This window comes from Echinops telfairi, unplaced genomic scaffold (assembly GCF_000313985.2).
Source record: "Echinops telfairi isolate 266 unplaced genomic scaffold, ASM31398v2 ScPeMD7_7436;HRSCAF=8474, whole genome shotgun sequence".
Classification (NCBI taxonomy): Eukaryota; Metazoa; Chordata; class Mammalia; order Afrosoricida; family Tenrecidae; genus Echinops; species Echinops telfairi.
The window spans coordinates 6,265,824-6,286,266 of record NW_022111336.1 but is presented as its reverse complement, the minus strand read 5'-3'; the positions used below and the strand labels follow the sequence as shown (position 1 = coordinate 6,286,266).

Here is a 20,443-nt window from a genome sequence, read left to right as displayed (position 1 = left end):
AACTGCCCTAGATGGTTTCTAAGGCTGTAAATTTTTAAGGAAGCAGACAGCAGTATATTTATTCCACTCATCAGCTGGGTAGTCCAGACATCATTGTTTAGCAGCCAATTGCAGTGACCCTTGTTCCACTAGCTGACGTCAGAACTCAGGGTAATAAGTGTGTGGCCCAAAGTGGTTAAAATGACCAAAGCATTTGCAATATCAGCATCATGTGCTTTATGGACAGGTCTTTGTAAAATACTATTCTCCATGGATTCCATTATTGCCATCCATTTGATTCCAATGCATAGCAATCCTATAGAGTTTCAAATGCTGTAAAGTTTCAGGGAAGCAGATTGCCACAACTTTCTCCCTCAGAGCAGCTGGTAAGTTCAAACCACAGACCTTTGGTTAGCAGCCAAACAATCCATACTAAGCCACAAAGGCTTCTCTGGATTACTCTAGCATAACTAAGTCCTTGATGGAATTCCAGATCCTACATAATTGGCTAAAACATAACAATTGTGAGAATGGGGCAGGACTGCCTGGTTCATTCTGTTGTACATTGGGTTGCTATGAGTCAGAACCCCCTTGACAGCACCTACCCAGAACACCTAGATAGCAATATATGGCATGGGTACATATTGGAGAGAATGGGGAGAGGCAAGATGAAGTTTAACTGTAACAAGCCCCTGGACCAGTTAAGCAGTTAGTCATTCCTCGCTACCACCTAGTCAGTTCCTGATCGTAGTGATCCTGTAGAACAGGGTAGAACTGCCCCTGTAGGTTTCTTTCTTTCTTTTGTTCTTTTTAATGAATTGCGAGTTAATACAAATATTATATAATTCTATAGTTCAATCCCGTCAAGCAGTATTGTGCAATTGCTACCACAGTTTCCAAACTTTCTTTTTCTTTCTGGACTTTTTGGCATCTCCGTTCTAAAACCCCCGTCCTCCCTTACTATTTTACTTGTTGAGACTGTAACTCTTTACAGGAGTAGAAAACTTCATCTTTCTTCTAGTGGTTTCAAACTGCTGACCTTTTGGTAAGTAGCACAATGTATAAGCCACTATGCAACCAGGGTTCCTGGTCATTACTTAGGGTCTTAGCAGTCTTCTTTTTCCTCTTTTTTTTTTCTCACCAAATACCATAATGAAAGTGTTAATAAAAGAAACTATTATATTCTTTAAAATTGGTGCATGATTTTGAATCAGTATATAGTTCTCAAATGGTGCTTAGAAGAAAGACAACCTGCATTCTAGGTCATGCCTTTAGACTGTATCTTTCTGAATCAATAATGTTCTAATGTTGAAGAAAATTTCATTAACACAGATAAGCTTATTAGTCTAAACACTATGTGAAGAGAAAAATTGATAAAACAGAAAAAAGTAGCTGGTGTACACACACACACATATAAAACATCATGATGCTACAGTCAATATTTTGTAAATAGCATGTATCTTAGTACATTGAGAAAACAATTTCATTTACACATAATCATTTTACACAGTTTTCAAAGGGTTTACATTTTTTCCCCCCATAAGTAAATAAATTGATGTTTCTAGCTAGGAGGAGCTAATGCAGCTTTATGTAACCAGTATAATAGCACATATTCTTAAAAACAAATATTGAAATACTCTGCATGTTTTGTTTATGAATTAATAATATGTAATTCACCCTCAAAATGATGTATATGGAGGGAAATAAGTTATTTGGTTTGCATATATGTGTTATGATTTTAGCCTTTCTGCCTTCCTCTAAATATAACGGGAGCTCATTTTTTAGAGCTAAAATACTAAGATTATTTCTGTAATGGTAAATTATTAATTACATCTGTAGATTTAATCATATTGTCTTTATTAGACAATTTAAATCAATATTTTATTACAGCAATGCCTCAGAATAAGTCTACACATTGGACTATGTTTTGGAATATATTTTCAATGAATGCCATGGGCTTAAGTTGTGACATTTCCTTACGTTTGCATAACTGAATTACTAGTTTCAGCATTAAAACAATAACAATACTGCTTTGGCTATAATTAATTTTAGAAACTTTCTATAAAGACTATGAGTATTTCAGCAGGCTTGTATGCTACTACTACTATTGGATATATGTTTTATGCTAGAAAAGATATTTCTTGGAATGGAAAATAGTTCATTCCATTTGCTAAACAATTTCAAGATTTTGCAATGTCTATTTTTTCACTTAATTATCAGCCTGACTGCCAGTAATTTATTAAGTTGTATTAGATGTTGTGTGTTGAAGTTATGAGGCTGAGAGCTTGGTATTACATTTGCCAAAGATCATCAAAATCAAGATCATCAAGTGTCTTAAGTATGGCAGTAGGCTGCCAATTGGTTAAATGTCAAGATTTTAGAAGAATCGAGTGGGTTTTAAAGAATCCATATATTGGGAACTACATTTTCCTACTAATATGTCAAAACCCGAGCCTGATAGATTAAGGTTGGCAGACTTTCAGCCACCAGCTGCCTCTTAATGACTTTCCCAGCTGTGATAGTTGTAGGATTGAGTTTTAGGCAGTACTCTTAATTTCAGGTTGTTCATTTATTTATATAAAGGTAAATATTTTATCTGATGCTTTTTTTTGTTGCTTTTCATTAGCAAGTGGGCCATGCATTAGAGTGATTCCAGGATAGCTTTAGCTGGTTAAAAAAATAATAAAATTCTCTTGACGTTTACACACTCCTTTAAAAATGTAAACATATTCATAATTTGTCTAGCCTTGAAATGGAATGGTTTATGTAGCTAATTTTGAATTGGCTAATGGCCCTCTTTTCCTCTTTTTTTCAGTTAAAATTCTATGTGGCAGAAAAAGAGGAGAATTAGTATAGTGGTGGTCAGGGAGTCAAAATGGCTCTCTCTTACAGGTTGAGAGGATAATAAGAGAAAGTGTGCCAGCCAAACTCTGAACACTGCTGTTCTTAAACCACATCAATGCAAAACACTGCCAGATGGAGAAGAGCATATGGGCAACTTGCCTGAGAGCATTAGCTTCGGAGAAGTGATACAGGGACTAGTTGACCCCGATTATATAGCCAGAGGCATTCCACCTGGAGCTATGTCATCAGAGGGATTGCATAAACTCACTAGGAAGGACACAAGCATGGGACTAACTTGAGTTAATTCATGCAAATCATTAAGCAATGTTTTACAGAAGAGAGATATCAGCCCATAGAGGAAAACAAGATACGTGAGCAATGTAAGCATTATAGAAGACAACAAAATTAAGGAGCATAGGTAAATATATTTAATGACACTGAGAAAACAAAAATGTGAAAGCAGTGTTAGGAGTATACTCAGAGAGAGAAGGTTAGACGACGATAATACGATGCCAAAAAAGCTTATGCTTTAAAATAAATCTTTTGGAAATGCCTTTTTCACTTGTTCAAGGCAATATCAAAGTTCATTAAGAACCACATAGATGTTTGTGGAAAGGCCCATTTCTGAAGAACTAGTTATCTGGAAGGATCCCTCGTTAAGTACATGGCTGCAAACCCAAAAGTGAATGGTTCAAACCCACCCAGAGACTCTGTGGGTGAAAGACTTGGCCATCGTCTCCAGTAAAGATTACAGTCTAGAGAAACTCCACAATAGGATCTACTCATTTATGTGTCAAAACCCATTTATTTGATGGTACATAACAATAAGTAGGGCAGGTGAAAGAGCTTTTCCCAAATGGGAGGGGGCACCAATAGACATAAATTTTTCTAAAAGAATGAGGGAAATAAATGGATGGGTGAAAAAGTTTGCTTATGTAATGACCAGGAATTTAAACTACTTTTGAAGTCACAGAAAAAAATACATATAATTTACAGATATTCTTTAAGTCACATTAGATGTCAACATTTATTATCAATTTATGGGTTTAAATTTAAACATTCTCTGTTTTTTTGTTTATCAATCCAAACATAATATGTTCAATTTTAGGACATCTTAGTGAATTTAATGCTATTCATCATTGTTGACAGGACCAAGTTTGGATCTATGAGATGTGTTATATTCTAATTAGTTTATTACATTTCATCCATCAACCGATAATAATCTTTTGATGTTTACTAGCATTTCAGTCCTTGAAATAAATAATTAAATATGAGCAAGGCAAATAAAAGCAAATAATAGCTAGGAAAATCCTGAATTATTGTTGTTTTAGTTAGGTATCATCAAATCCTTCTGATTTAATAGAGCCCATCTGTACAGCAGAATGAAACACTGCTCATTGAGCATTTCTGATGGTGGGAAAGATAATCATGTCCACATGAAATAGGTAAGCTAACATCACCACATTTAAGCAGAACTGGCCCAAGAACACTTTTCCCTGAGGCATTTTCCCAGCCCCATCCCACTGGCCTCAGGTTGGCCTGAAATAATCTGTTTTAACATTACAATGGAATGCAAGTTATAATTGCCCTTAGAGCCTTGGTTCTCAACCTCCCTTCCCTTTAATAGGGTTCCTCATGTTGTGGTGACCCCCCAGCCATACAATTATTTTTGTTGCTACTTCATAACTGTAATTTTGCTACTGTTATGAATTGTAATGTAAATATCTGATATGCAGTATGTTTTTTTCATTGTTACAAAGTGAACATAATTAAAGCAGTGATTCATCACAAAAACAATATGTAATTTTATATTGTGAAATATTTATTTCTAAGTGAAATTTCATCTTGAAGCATGGTATAGCATGGGTGACAGTCTTCATGCCTGGTACTCGTATGTGAGTATATCTGCATGTGGGTAGATTGGTCTGGAGACAGATAGAGGAGCAGTGTCTCGGTTCCTAAGACCATCAAAAATGTGTGTTTTCTGATGGTCTGAGGTGACCCCTGTGAAAGGATCATTCGAACCCCAAAGGGGTTGCGACCCACAGGTTGAGAACCACTGCCTTAGAGCTATTCTTGTTTAAACTTCCCCTCTCCCCTATCAAGAGATGCTGCAAGTCTTTCTCTCAGGGACAGGAGTGTCCCTTTCCCTCCCCCACCAGGAGGACAATCTAGAGATGAAATCCAGGAATGGGGATCATAAACAAAGGTGCCTGAAACTTTACCTAAATATACTTTTGTTTTACTTCTGTCAATACCATTTAGTGATATATGTATTTTAGCTTGCCTTTTCTTCTGCTTTCTATATTCTACCCTCCTTGAAGGATATAAAAGAAAATCGGCCAGGGAAAATGGGGCTGCAGTCTGGAGAAAGGTTCTCTTTGAATATTTCTGCTACAGCCCAGGCTAGCCTGATATTAAAAATAGACTTCAATAAGTCTAATTGGACATTGTAGTGGTCTTCTTTCATCTGAACCCACAACACACACAAGATAGGAGCAATTGCATTTATACTAATATGTTCCACACATGACTTATTGTTGAGTACTGCAATTAGACATAACAACTGATATGATTTTTCTTTACAAGAAAACTATATGTGGAATTTGGTAGATTTTTCAGGGGAGAGATATACCTCGGTCCTTGGCTCCACATGAGAAATAATTCATGCTGAAGCCTGGTTTGTGATCCAAGTGAGTTTTATGAGAGAAGTTTCAGGTTTGCACAGGTACCTGCAGGGCTCCTCATACCTAATGCAGCCTCCCTAGAAGCTGCTCAGAAAGTCACAGAGTCCACTCAGAGCTCCTGCCTTTTCAATTATTCCATGGGGAGGCGTGGTGGACAACCCTGTTTGACCCCATTGGCTGAATTCAATTTACTTGGCCTAGGTGGACCAATCCAGGTGCAGTGCCCACCCAGGTGTACCTCCCCTGCCTGGCAAGAAACCTGAGCCTCTGAGCATGCGCAATGTACCACTCCTTCATAGGCTGGTAGCTCGGACCTCTGGGCATGCGTAAGGGATGCCCCAATTCCTAAGCTAAACTACCTAACATTCACCCCTGAAAAGATATGGACCCAGAGAAGAATATAAGGACAGAATAGGTGGCCCCCATATCTAAAAGGAAATTTACTGACCTACCTGCCTTGTTGATGCTCACCCTAGGCTCCAGACTGGTAACAGCTATCTCTTGTTGCTGGGCCGTCTGGACCAGACGCGTTCGATCCTCCTCTTCCTTTATTAGCTGCATGTTGGCCTTTGGGCCCCCCTCCTCCAGGTTTTTGGGCTTAGAACAGAGGCCAGCCCAGTGGCCAGTCTGCTTACAATGGAAACATGGTGTCTGAGGAGGCTTGTTCCCATTAGGGCAGTTCCTAGCCCAATGACTCAGTCGCTGGCAAATGTAGCACTTGGTACCTGGTTCAAAGGTCTGAGAAACCTGGGAGGCATTTGACGGGCGTCGGTTATTAAGTGCAGCCAATACCTGGGCATGCTGCACATTCTTCCTTTTCTTCTCCTGGGCTCGAGCCTCCCCTTCCTGCTTTCTATTGTAAAAGGCCGTACGTATTAGCACAAGCAACCATCTCCTCTAGGGTAGCTCCTTCAGATTTCTGTGCTAGTTTTAGGAGCTTCTTGTGAATATCTGGTACAGCCTTTGTGAGAAACTTGTCCCTGATTAAGAATTGCCCCTCATAGGATTCTATATCTATAGCAGTATGATTCTTCTGGGCCTCCTTTAGCCACTCTAAAAATCTTATAGGAGACTCCATAAGGTCCCTGGTGAATCGCTTTTTTTTTTTGGCCTTTTGCCTACTGGACTTTCATCCATTTGTGATGCACACCAGGAAATGTCCCCATGCCCACTTGTCCTGAGGTTCACTATGATTCAAAGTAGGGCCAGTTAAAGGTACAGCAGTTTCCCCTACAGAGCACTTTTGATTCATCACATGTAACTCTTCTGCAAACTTCCTAACACCTTTGAGCATGCGTTCTTTCTCAAAATCTGTTATAGTCTGTCCCAGTATGACCATTACATCCTTTCAGGTTAAATCATAGGCTAAGGTGAGGTGCTGGAAGTGTTCTATGTACTGTTCAGGTTTGTTAGAGTAACTGCCTAAGTCATTTTTAATTTGCTTGAGTTCAATTAGAGTAAAAGGCTTGTAAATTTCCTGGGGATCACATTCCCCTGCTGCCTCTACTACAGGTAGAATGCTCAGGGCTGTTTCAGGGCTGGGGGAATAGTTGCCCCTAAGTCCAGGGTCCCTTAGGAGGTCCTGGGTGCACTGGGAATGAAGGTCTTTATTGCTCCTCAAAAAGGAAAAATGCTTTCACATATGGGATCTCTGCCCACTTCCCCATCATTCCTCAAAAATGTTCTAGCTGGTTCAGGATTGGAAGGGAAAGTATACTATTGGCTGGCCACAGTTCTCCTTTCTCTAAAAGATACTGTGGCCAAATAGAGTTGCAAAGTGAAATCAGTTTGTATTTGCCCAGCCTCTCTGGATCAAATGTATCCCAATTCGACAGGATACATCCAACGGGGCAATTCCTCGGTATTGAGCTGGTAAGTCCCATTTAGAAAACACAAAACAAGGAGGCTATTGAGAGCTTGATGCCTCAAGGTCAATAACCACAGCTTCAGCACTCACCTCTGGGGTGCCATGAATCTGAGGCCTCAGGCAGGTGCCCCTGCCCGAGGGAAAGGGTCAAAGACCTGTTGCTGCAGCTGGCCACTGCTTGGTGTGGCCCCATGGCTTTCAAAGATGCCTGCCGGCAGGAGCAAACTCTCAAATCTCTGAAGGGAAGGGACATCTATCCGGCAGCTTGGGAACCTTTAGGGAAAATAGAATTTTTAGCTGGAACATTGTGGCAGCGGAGCTATATCAAGAGCTGTTCCAAAAAGTGCCGAAAGCAGCATCACTGAAAGGCAAAAGTTGACAGTTACTTGAACTAGGCTTCCGAACGCCTTTGCCCTAGGCCTGGGCAACAGAAAACCAGCCGGCAGCAAAGAGAAAACCCACACTGGTAGAATACGAAAGCAGTTTGTTTGAAAAACCAGGAGAAAGCTAAAGGGAATGGAGGGGAAAAGGGAGACATTCAGCTCCCAGGCCTAAGCAACCAGCTACCTAGGTACCACCCCTCCACGTGTTTGGCGTGGTGGCCGCCATCTTGACCAGCATCACATGCTCTGTTTCTCTGCAGCCAAAATGGCAGACACTCAGTGGTACCATGCTACCAGGGAACAAAAAGTCACGTGTCTGGGAAAATGGTGGCCACAGCTTGCGGCCTAGCCAAAAGTCAGCATGGGGCCAGCCACAAGAGCCAGAGTCCTTCAGAAACCAACAGGTTTGAACGGGCACACCCAGCCATCTAGCTGGCCAGAACACAAAGCAGACCTCCGAGACTTGAAAAGGCTTTGGGAATCACAATCCTCCCAACCTGCAGGCAACAGTGTCCCAGCCCCATCTGAGAAATCCAGACTGGAGAAGGCATGCAAGTTCCTGGGAAGTCAGCCACAGCAAGGCAGACATAAAATCCCATACACCAGTAAGAAAAGGCAAAAAGATGAACACAAAAGGATGGGGCTGCGGCAATAAATTACGAGTATCCCCATGAGTTGGTTCGGGGAACCATGGCCTCCACACTGTTGCAGGAGGAGTTCAGCCTGGCTTCATTTCCAGCCACGTGCTGTCTCCTGAGGATGGTGAGGTAAAAAAGAATCCAGAAGGTGCCCGAAACCTGTGAGACCAGGATGTGAGGGCCAGCTCCTGGAGCTGTTTTACCTTATATCTCTGAGTCACAGGGCACCAGTTAGGTTAGATTTCTCAGAGGAGAGATATACCTTGGTCCTTGGCCCCGGGAGAGAAAGAATTTACGCAGAAGCCTGGTTTGTGTTCCAAATGAGTTTTATGAGAGAAGTTTCATGTTTGCACAGACACCTGCAGGGCTCCTCACACCGTGCAGCCTCCCTAGAACCTAGAAGCTGCTCAGAAAGTAAAGAGGTTGGCTCAGGGCTCCTATCTTTTCTATTATTCCGCAGGGAGGCGTGGTGGATGACCCTGTTTGACCCCATTGGCTAAATTGGATTTGCCTGGCCTAGGCGGGCCAATCCAGGTGCAGCGCCCCCCCCCCCCTTTACCTCCCCTTCCTGGCTGGAAACCTGAAACTCTGAGCATGCGCAGTGTGCCACTCCTTCATGGGCCAGTAGCTCGGAACTCTGGGCATGCGTTAATGGATGCCCCAATCCCTAAGCTAAACTAACTAACAAATTGACACCCTGGAGTTCTTAGAAGCATAGATTTTAACTCACTTCTTTCCTCCTTATAAAACCTACATTAATTATTCTATTTATTTTCTGAATTGCATTGGCTTAATGCAATTCATCACTTCTGTTTTATACACAATTACAGAATCACTTTTTAAAGATTTATTGGTATATAATTCACTTATAATACAATGCAGTAGTTCACTCATATCAAGGAGAGTTGTACAATCATCTCCATAATCAGTTTTACGACATTTTCTTCATTCTTGTACTCATCATTATTAGCTCCCCATTTCCCCCCAACCTCCCAAGGAACCATTAATCCAGTATAGATGTATTTATCCTGGATTTGATATACAGAAAATCATTTTTAAAAGAAAACAACAAAAAGCTAGCTACAATAATAAAGCAGAGAAAAACCTCAATTGAAAAGAAAGCAGAAAATAATAAAAACTAGAACAAATTTAAAATACATCAAAAGTGAGATCAAATGTGTTAAATTTTAACCTAATCACATCTGCAATAATCCACTTTCCAATACATTCTGCAAGGCTTTGTCTATGGTCAGAGAGGATAGGATTCACCAGAGGTGAAATCAATGAGTCCATGTGTACTCCTTCACTATTTTTTTTAACTGAGACAACTTTAAAATTGACTTCAAATTTTGTATGGGTGCTACATTCACCAGAGCAGAGTCTGAACATACAAATGGCTCCCAGAGCATTACCATTCGAAAAGTAACTTTCCGTCGTTAAAAAAGGCAGAGTGATGCTGCAGCACAGTGAGTGCCTCGGTGTTTCCCTGAGGCTTCCTATACTATGCTTTCCTTCAGTTTGAAGCTTGACGTTTGTAATGAATTGACCTTTCCTATTTCCCTTAAGAAGCCTGGTGGTGTGGTGGGTTTCCTGTTGAGCAACTAACCTCAAGGTTAGTCCGTTCCAAATCACCAGCTGCTCCTTGGGACAATAATGGAGGCTTTCTGTGCTGATAGAGGTACGGTCTCTTAGCTACCCACAGGGGCAGTTTTACTCTGCAGTATAGGGTTGTCATGAGTTGGAAACACTCAAAAGTGGTGAGTTTGGTTTGGGTTCTTATTTCCCTTAGAAGTCAAGATTGATTACCTCCATCTGAAAGGTAGGACTCAAGCTAACAAAACCTGGAACTAGAGCACAGTCTCAACATTTAGCTGAGGCAGCTTGCACTTTGCTTCCCTTTTGTTCTAATCTTGAAATTCTGCTAGGATTCAGGTGCTAACACTGGAAAATCAAGATTAACCTGTCTACTTCGGAAGGGCAAGACTCACCTGACAGTACCTGCAACCTGAGGGGAAATAATACCCCTCAGCCTAAAGAACAATCTGAGCACTAGACGCCTGATACCACAGGCCAGCTAGCTTCAGAAAAGCCCTTACCTAACAACCGGACTATAAAACACCCCCTAACTCATTGCTCCAGGAAGCCAATTTTGATGGACTTGATCCAGTCTGTCTTTCTGTATAATATTACTCAATAAATATTCTATCTCTGTCATCTGTCAGTCTTGTGAATCTGTTGAAAAGGTGCCCGAATCACCTTTTTGGCCTAATCAACAGTGCACCAGGTTGAATGGGTGCCTATTATGCCTGGAAAGTGCTGTGCAGGTTGAAGTGAACTTTGTGTACCTCACTTTGTACCACGGGCAAGAGACTCATGAGGAGCTATTCTTCAGCCAGTTTCCTCTGTTATGTAGGGCAATTAAGTGGGCTGGAAAAGTGTACCTTTATGAAGGACTACAAAAGTCACCGCTCCCCCCCACCCACCGCAATCAGTGATTCATATGCCCCAATTTCTATGTGATCAGCTCTTGACTGCTTGAAATTCAAAGGGCTATTTTCAGAAACCAGCAACAAAAGGTCAAATTGAATTTTTGTTGAGCAAAAACTTTGCATCAAAGGACAAGATTCCATTATTCATTGATTAACATTCCAGTCGTGAGGTAGTTTAGTAGCTTATACCACATTGGGCTACTAACCACAAGGTCAGTTATTTGAACCTACCACATGCTCCTAGGGAGAAAAATGAGGTCTGTTTTAGGGTATAAAAGAGATCTCAATGTCAAATATAATTTAAAGGAGAACATTTATTGACTTTTAAATTATTGAATATAATTTTATTAAAAATTTTTATGATTACCTGTGTTTCATTGATGCTACAAGGATATTTGGCCATATTTATCTTAGTAAATTATGGACAACACTGCCAGAACCATCACATTACACTGTATTCTTGTGGAACTTGCATGCAGATGTTCAAACAGTACAAGAGTATTCGGGATGAATCAAAATCAGGAAAGTGTTCCATACTTGAATCTTTTTGCGTTAAAATAGTTTTATTGGCATATACTTCACACAATATACAGTTTAATCATTCAGTCATATTAAGATGTTTTGTGCAATCATAACCACAATCAGTTTCAGAATATTTTCTTCTTGTGCTCATTATATTCATCTCCCTGTGCCATGTAGGCAATTATCAATCCAGTTACTATCTCTATAAATCTACCTGTCTTGGATTTTTTGGTAGAGAAAACTATACAAAACACCCACAGAAAGCAACCAGACAAACAGAAAACGAGAACAATGGCTAGACAAAATAAAGAAAAAGCTCAATAAAAAGAAAAAATATATTAGAAACTGAAACAACTTTAAAATGGGTCAAATGGGAGATCAAATGATAACTATATCTACTATAATAGACTTTACAATGTTTTATGTATGATATCAAGGTTATTCATATCCTTGAACTCTGGTTGAAAGAGTTTCAACAGTGGCTTAATCCATGTAAGGACCCTGCAAATGAGCTTCCACTGTCATCCATAGCCTTCTGCAAACCATGTGTACGCAATTTGAGCTCTGATGCCATTGCCTTCTTCAGATTTGAATTTTATTATTTTCAATCTTTGGATTACATACGCTGATGTGCTTCTTCCATGTGGACTTAGTTGATGCCTCATTTAGATGGCTTCTTGTTTGAAGGGTAGCTTTTAAGACACCAGACAGTATTCCTTCTGTCTGGCACCATCTGGTTTCTTCACCACACTTTTACTAAAGCACCGTATCTTCAGTAATCTTTTCATGAGGGCAAGCATTGAACATGTTCATGTCATAAGAACTAATTGTTCTTATAGTGGGGCTAGAAATAAAGCATAAGTCCCAAATCCATCCATGTAAATGACAGGTAGATAGATTCGGGATAAATGGGGATATTCTCCACCAAATACCCGCCCTAAATGAAAATTAGCTGTCTAAGCCACAATAAAGAGGTTGCAAAGAAATCAAGCACACATTAGAAACCTATGGAGACAATCAAAAGCTGGGCATGCACAGACTTAAGATCACCTAAGCCCAGGTGGAAGCCAACCTGAGCACAAGGTTAGGCACCAGTGACATTACATCACACATGCGCCTAAACTCAGTCAATAAGATTGGCCAATACCCTCAACCACGCCCCCTAAACCTAGCCAGTGAGGATAGGAGGGAATAAATAGACTGAGGCCAAACTACACCTCTTCTTTCAGACTCTCCTACAAATCAGAGGGTAGGATCTCTCGGGTAGGATCTCTCCTGTGGGCAGGGAGTGGGGCGTGCGTGGGGCATGCACGCATCTGCGTGCCCCCTCAGGGCTCACATTCTCTTTCTCTTGACTCCGCTCTCTTGGTTCTACACTCTGATTCCACGTTCTTCTTTGCATACTTTCCAGAAAGAGCATGTACTTCCTGAGACTGAAAACCTGAAAATCCCTTTTCCCTCATAAAAATTACTTGGACTTTCAAAAGTGCTTCTGCCACATGAATTCACATGTGGTTCACTTTATGGACATCACTTTATAATAGAGAACATTATAAATCACCCCCATGGAGCATAAGGGATTTCCATTGATAGTGTCATTAATTTTGCCAATTGTACGGAATTAAAACACTGTTGAAAAAAGGAAGTTATACAAGTTTAGACTGGCATCAGACTGAAATACATGAGCTGTTGACTTGTACAGATTAAATCCTTAAGTAACTAGACAGTATTTACACAAACAATAGGGGTGCTAATAGGGCAACATTTTCAGTTACACTCATTGATAAAGGTAGAACGAGACCTACAAGATTAGTGCATGTCATAAGAAAGCAAGGAGAGCATTAAAATAGTAAATATATGATAGTCATTGGTCACCATTCATTGGTCACCCTAAAAGCAAGAGACCCGAACCAGTTTAAAGACCACCTATTAAAGCTTAAAAGAGACAAAGATAGCATAAAAGTCACAGACACATCATCCAGATGTGGGAGGCCTTTAGCATAATATGTGCTCAAAATGGTGTCCAAGGGTGTTGACATACAGAGCCTTAAAAATGGCACGAGGGGGCAAAGGAAATGGGCATAAAAATATGGTTGGTGACAGATCAATACATCAGAATTACAGGTAGGACCACAGAAGCAGGAAGAGTACACAGTTAGGACGTGTACATTGTTAGATACAAGGACATACAAGATTGGTCCAGGGCCTTCGGATCAAGGATGTCAGAGCATGGCTCATAAATATGAAAGCCTGTGTAGGGTGGTGACATTTTAAAAAAGAAAAGCAAAATCCAAAATGTATATGTATACAACTGGAATCACAAATTGAATTGTGTGTTTTAAAGTTTTCACTCTTTTCTGAGTATATGCTAAGGCTGATCCTCTTCCTCTTGAAAAACCTGACTACTTCTTTGAAATTGTTCTAGTTGATTTGCTTCAAATACCTTAAGAATCATCTGGTTTGCTATTCAGCTATGATTTTATAACTACTGCTCATTGATATAGCACATCAAGTTCCTTTAATTACTCATGCAATTATTTATGACCATAAATCTCTAAATATTAATAGTCACAGGGTTATCCTGATTTCCTTTCCAATGCTTTAGCATTATCTATATAAATTTTTGTAGAAGAAAACTCTAAATCCTTCATGGGATAAATTTTGTTTCTATTGATTATAAGCAAATTATAGCATTGCACTAAACTTTATTTGACTATGTTTATAGCCTTTTTCACAGAAATGAATTATTAAATATTAAATATTTGATGATACATTCTTTCTAGAAACATCTTTGTTTCAAGGATGACTGTTACAAGTAACGTAAGTAAGTACCTTTTGTAGACTTTGCCATCAATACAAAAAATAGAACTATATAAATACATACCAACATTTGTATTCATTCTTATATATGTGTCTGTGTATAAATAAACTTAAAAAGTAAAATCTATTGCCATTGAATCAATGCCCAGTCAGAGAGCCCCTACAGGGCAGAGTAGAATGAGTTTCTAAGGCTGTAAATGTGGAAGCCCCTGCCACTTTTTCTCCTGAGGAGAAGCTTGTGGTTTTGAAATGCTGATCATACAATTAGCAGCCTAGTGTTTAATCACAACATCCAATCAATTTACATATCCACCACTCTAAATACTGGAAAGCCATCCACTGTTTCCTTATTTATTTGTTTTTCTTAAAATCAAGTTTAAAAAGACATTTTTTCTGACCTGTCATCATCCTTTACATAGATCCTAATAATAAAAAAAAATCTCTGATTTGGATTGAATTTGTCTGGAGTCTCTCTATGGGAATTCAGTGTAAGTATAATAACACTTCATTTCATTTATACCTTGCAAAATTTCTTATAAAGAAAACATTATCTATTAAAATTGTGGAAAGTGCAGTTGACTAGAAAATACTCATTCTCCTTTCTTCTATGAGAGTATTATTTTACCTTGCCCCTTTCAGTGTAGGTTTGGTTATGTGACTAACTTTGGTGAACAAAATGTAAACACAGACTTTAAATGTCTTGCAGTTTGGTTGTGTATCTTGCCGTTCTGTCTCATAATAAGGACAGGGCAAGATTCCAGAAAGCAAAATCATCTGGTACCAAGATTACCCCACTGGCAGTCTAGAGTCAAGCTGACCCAAGTCTAGCTAAGACAAAAGCCTACATTCAAACAATTGAATGGGGAAACAGTATTTGTTGTGAATCACTGAGATTATTGAATATTATTGTGCAGCAATAGCTGATGAATACATGAAGGAACCTAAAAATTGTAGAAGATTGCTTAAGGTTACACAGCAGAAAAATTACTACATTGAGTTATAAATCCAGGATCATCTTACCTCTACAACATCATGTTTGGTAATGTCGAGAGACAGTGAAAAAGAGAAACGTTCTCAATAAGATAGATTACATAATGGCTGCAAAAAAGGACTTAACTTAAGTCTATCTATAGAAGATAGGCAGGGCGAACAGTCCTGAGGAGTAAACAATGGGACCGGTGGTTTGGGAGGCAGGGGGCATGGAAGAGGAGAGGGTGGAGAGGGGAAGTGGGGAGCCAACAAACTCAGGATAAAGGAGAAATAAGAGATCTAAAATTGAAGGCAAGGAGGGAGTATAATGCCTGGTGGGGTTTGATCAAGTGCAATGTGTCCTAGAAGAATTACTGAGAGCCGAATGGAAGGTTAGCATGATAGTGTGATAGGAGGAAGGTGAAAGGAAATATAGGAAACAAATAGAAGGCAAAAGCTATTTATAGAGGTATAGCTATAGGCATGTATATATGTAAATTGACTAATTTATAATAAAAGAAATAGAAGCCAATATACATATATTTATATGTTAAGTTTAAGATAGCAGACAGTCTTTGGACCTCTACTCAAGGCCTCCATTAACACAAGAACACTTTGTTCTAATAACCTGGCACTCTTTGATACTCACTTTCCCAACATGATTACTGAAGACAAAATGGTTGCATAAGCAAATGTGTTCAAGAGTGCGGATGGTGCCCTGCTATCAAAAGGTATAGGGTCTGGAGTTTTAAAGTCTTGAAGTTAAGCAGCCATCCAGGAGGGAAGCAAAGAATCCCACATGGAAGAAGCACAACAGCCTGTGTGATCTTGAGGTGTCGATGGGATCAGGTATCAGATATCAGAGATACAAAACAAACAGCTATATTGATATGAAAGAGGGGGTTTGGAATGTAGACCCAAAGCCCATCTATAGACAATTGAATATCCCACCCATCCCCCCCCACACAGAAGGGTTATAAGGAAGGGATGATTCAACCAAGGTGCAGTATAGCACCAATGAAACACACATCATTCCTCTAGTTCCTGAATGCTTCCTTCCCCGCACTTCCATGACCCAGTTCTACTTTACAAATCTGGAAAGACTGGAGAACACACATTGGTATGGATAAGAGCTCTTTACACATGGAATTCAGGACAGATAAACCCCCTAGGAACAGTAGTGGGGGTAGCGATATCATAAAGGTAGGGGAAAGTCAGGGAGGGAAAAGGGGAGAAGGGGAAACCCATCACGGTTGGATATATAGCCCCCCTCCCAAAAGGGGATGAATAACATAAATGTGGGTGAAGGGAGACAACTGACAGTGTAAGATAAGAAATAATAATAACAATATTTAATTGATCAAGGATTCATGAGGGTAAGAGGGGGGAAAAGAGTATACCAAGGGCTCAAGTAGAAAATGTTTTGGAAATGATGATGGCAACATATGTACAAATATGCTTGATACAATTGATGTATGGGATGTTGTAAGAGCTGTAAGAGCACCCAATAAAATGATGTGAAAAACAGGGAGGGGGGAAGCTTAAGCATTGGAACAATCGTGAGGATGGTGCAGGCCAGGCAGACTTTTGTTCTATTGTTTATTAGGCCACCATGGGCAGGAACTGACTTGACTGCACCTAACAACAGCAACCTATGGATGATCTCTCAATTATGTACTTCTTTATGTATGGGTGGGGGGAGGGGTGACCCCCCCTCCCAAACCCAGAATTTTTTCTTCAAAGCTATGTATTTAAATGTTTTTAACAAAACAATCTTGTAACCTTCAAAGTACTCTCCATTATACTTAATATATTTGTCAAATCTGTGATTCCATTCTTGGACACATTTTTCGAACTCATCTGTTTGGGTGACTGACAGCATGCCCATTGCTTTTTATCCATCTTTCTTCAAATCACTGACCTTTCATGTTCCTCTTCATTCACAGAAACAAAAAGAAGTCTCATGGAGTGAGGTCAGGTGAGTAAGGTGCATGGGGCAAGAGAGACATGCTGTTTTTCTGCCCAAAACTGGTACACTGAGATGACTGCGTGAGTAGGTGCATTGTCGTGGTGGCAAAACCAGTCCGCTGTCTGCCACAAACCAAGCCTTTTTTTGCTTAGTGTTATGGTATCATTTTAGAGCCTCTAAATAGAAAGCTTGATTAGCAGTCTGACCTGGTGGAATGAACTCCAAATGCACTATCCCAACTCAGATCCATAAAACAAATGAGCATCGTCTTGATCTTTGATTTCACTTGACGAGCTTTTCTTTGGTGAGGTGACCATTGAGTCTTCCACTGGCTTGATTGATGCTTGCTTTCGGGGTGTTAAGAATAGCACCATGTCTCATGACAGTAATGATCTTAGGGGGAAAAAAAAGTCTGGGTCGCTTCAGAGCTATTCTTTTAAAGAACAGCATGTTTCTACTTTACACTCTTTTTTGCTGGCCAGCAGAAACGAGGCACAAATTTCACAACGACCTTTCTCTTTTCTAAATCTTCTATTAAAATTTGCTGAACTAAGCTCTAAGATACTCCAGATAACTTCTTCATCATTTCAATGGTCTGTCGTTGGTCTTGGAGCACAAGTGCATGAATTTTGTTGACATTTTCATCTGTTAGGAAGTTGACAGACATCCAGAATGAATTTGTCATCAATCGCTATTTCACCTTTTGAAACGAGAAAAATACTAGTACACTGAGCTATGTCATAGTGCTCACTGTTCTTGTAAGCTGTGTTCAACATCACAACAGTTCCCGCAGCATTTTTCAAGAGCAGGAAACAAAATTTCACAGTTACATACGCAGTTCTCTTATATTGGCTATCCCCAAAAATGAACTTCTATAGAAAATGCTTTTACCAAAAAAATTCACTGTGACCGGAGACATCCCAGACAACACCACTGGGTATACTAACTCAAAGCGAGTGGCCTAGTAGGAAAAATGCATAGTATTAAAGTTCTGCCCAATCAGAGCCTTTTCTGGGTGTTTTGCAGTACCTCGTGTGGCAAAGTGTTGAATACAGAATAGACTCTGAAAAGCTTTTATTAAGAAAGATAAAAGTGTTCTTTTTCTCTCATGGTCGCGCGCGCGCGCGCGCGTGTGTGTGTGTGTGTGTGTGTGTAAGGTTGGTTCTCAGGAGTACACTGGTCAGCTGGTTGCTTGGATCTGGGTTTGTTAGAAGATTTATGTCAGCCCTGAAGACCATTCAAGATGTTTCAGTTCAATCAGGAGCTGAAGCTGATTGGCAAGTATGGACTCCGGAACAAATGTGCAGTCTGGAGGGTCAAGTTCACTCTGGCCAAGATCCGCAACATGGCTTGAAGTTGCTGACTCTGGACTAGGAGGACCAACAGCATCTTTTTGAAGGTAACACACTCCTGTGGCTACTGGTCTGCAGCAGGGTGCTGGACCAGACCAAGATGAAGCTGGATTATATCCTGGGCTTGAACATCAAAGAATCCTTGAAAAGGCACCTGCAGACCCAGGTCTTCAAGCTGGCCCTGGCCAAGTCCATCTACCGCCTCTGCGTGTTGATACAGCAGTGCCACATCAGGGTCTGCAAGCAAATGGTGGACATCCATCTTTCATCGTCTGTCTGGACACCCAGAAACACATCAACTTCTCACTCTGCTTTCCCTAAGGAGGAGGGTGACCAGCAGCGTGAAGAGGAAGAATGCCTAGAGCAGCCAGGGCAGGGCTGCAGCTATTGAGGATGAGGAGGATTAAGCCCACCCAATCCCTCCTGGGGCTAGCTTCTCAGTCAGATAATAAAAAGTATCAATGGGGAAAAATAAAAATAAATATAAAAGCATGGATGGATAAAATTATCTTCCTCAACAAAGCCTGGCATACATATATTTGTCTCATAATTAGCACATTCAACTTCCAGTAATCTGAACTAAGACAAAAACAAAACAAACCAATAGCAGAATGACAATATGCATCTTTCATATTAAAATATCTGTGTATGTTTTGGGGGGGACACTAGAATTTTCTTCCTAAGATTTACTGCACAAGGGTTCCCATTAAAAAGAGTGGCAATACACAAACACAAGCTGACTTATATCCATTAGATAGACCATAGAAATATGATGAGAGAGGTGCAAGTCAGTTATGAATCATGCACTTTCTATAAACCACACATTGATGCATGTTGATCATGCCACTTGTATTTCTCTTTTTTTTTGCCACTTGTATTTCATGACTTCCCCATACATTATTTCAGTCACCACTTGCAGATGAACATATCTAAGCTTTGCTTCTTGATTTTTTACAAGATATTTATAGAAGGGAAAAAATGTGTTCTGGTTACATATTTTTCTCTCAAAGCTATTGGCCCACCCCCATACCAAACTTAAAGTGTAGACATGTATCAATTTTAAGCTATAAGGTAATTAAAGATTTTAAAAATGCCATTGAGCACAGGACATTAATTTTTGTTTGTTTGTTTGTTTTTCAGGACATTAATTTAATGTTAAGTTTCAATGTTTGGCAGATATTTTAATTTTGTGAAGCCTCAACCATTACAAACATATAATATAATGGATTATTATTACAATTATTTACCTATGAACAAACCCAGCAGGTAATACATAAGATAAATAATTAAAGGATGAAGGAAACCACAGGAAAATGCAGAATTATTTGCGCAGCCTGAATAAAAAGCTCCTAAGCATTACTACAAAGCAGTGACTAAAGGGACCCAAAGTACAAGGAGAATTATACACTTCAAAAATCACCTTTAATAAGTTCTCTGTGCTTTCAAAGAAGCAGCCATTAGAGTAGGAGGTGATTATGCTCTATAGGTTAATTTGTAGTCTTTAAAAGTCAGTAAAAATATTTCATTTATTTCTACCAGTTGGCATCAAGTTGATTCTGACTCAAGGCAAATCCAAGTGTGTCAGAGCACAAACATTTTTCAATGGTTTCATTTTCAGAAAGACGTTGCCGGGACTTTCTTCTGAGGTACTCTGGGTGATCTTGAACCATCAATTAACTATTTGCACCACCCAGAACTGCTCATTTCATCATAAACAACAATTAATGTTTGTAGACTAAGATTTATCCTTGAACTTTGTATTAGCGTTTATAAGCACTGGCTTGGAAGGTTAAGGTTTACAGTGGAAGCCCTAAATCTATTTTTTTTTCATTTTTTAAATTATTAAATAATCATTTTATTAGGGGCTCATATAACTCATCACAATCTGTAAATACATCATTTGTGTCCAGCACATTAGTACATA

The 20,443-nt window shown here is 39.7% G+C and overlaps 1 pseudogene; it reads left to right on the top strand.

Annotated features, from left to right (window-relative positions):
• The first annotated feature begins 8,450 nt into the window (after window positions 1–8,450).
• On the top strand, window positions 8,451–18,881 carry LOC101649121 (annotated as a pseudogene).
• The last annotated feature ends 1,562 nt before the right edge of the window (window positions 18,882–20,443 follow it).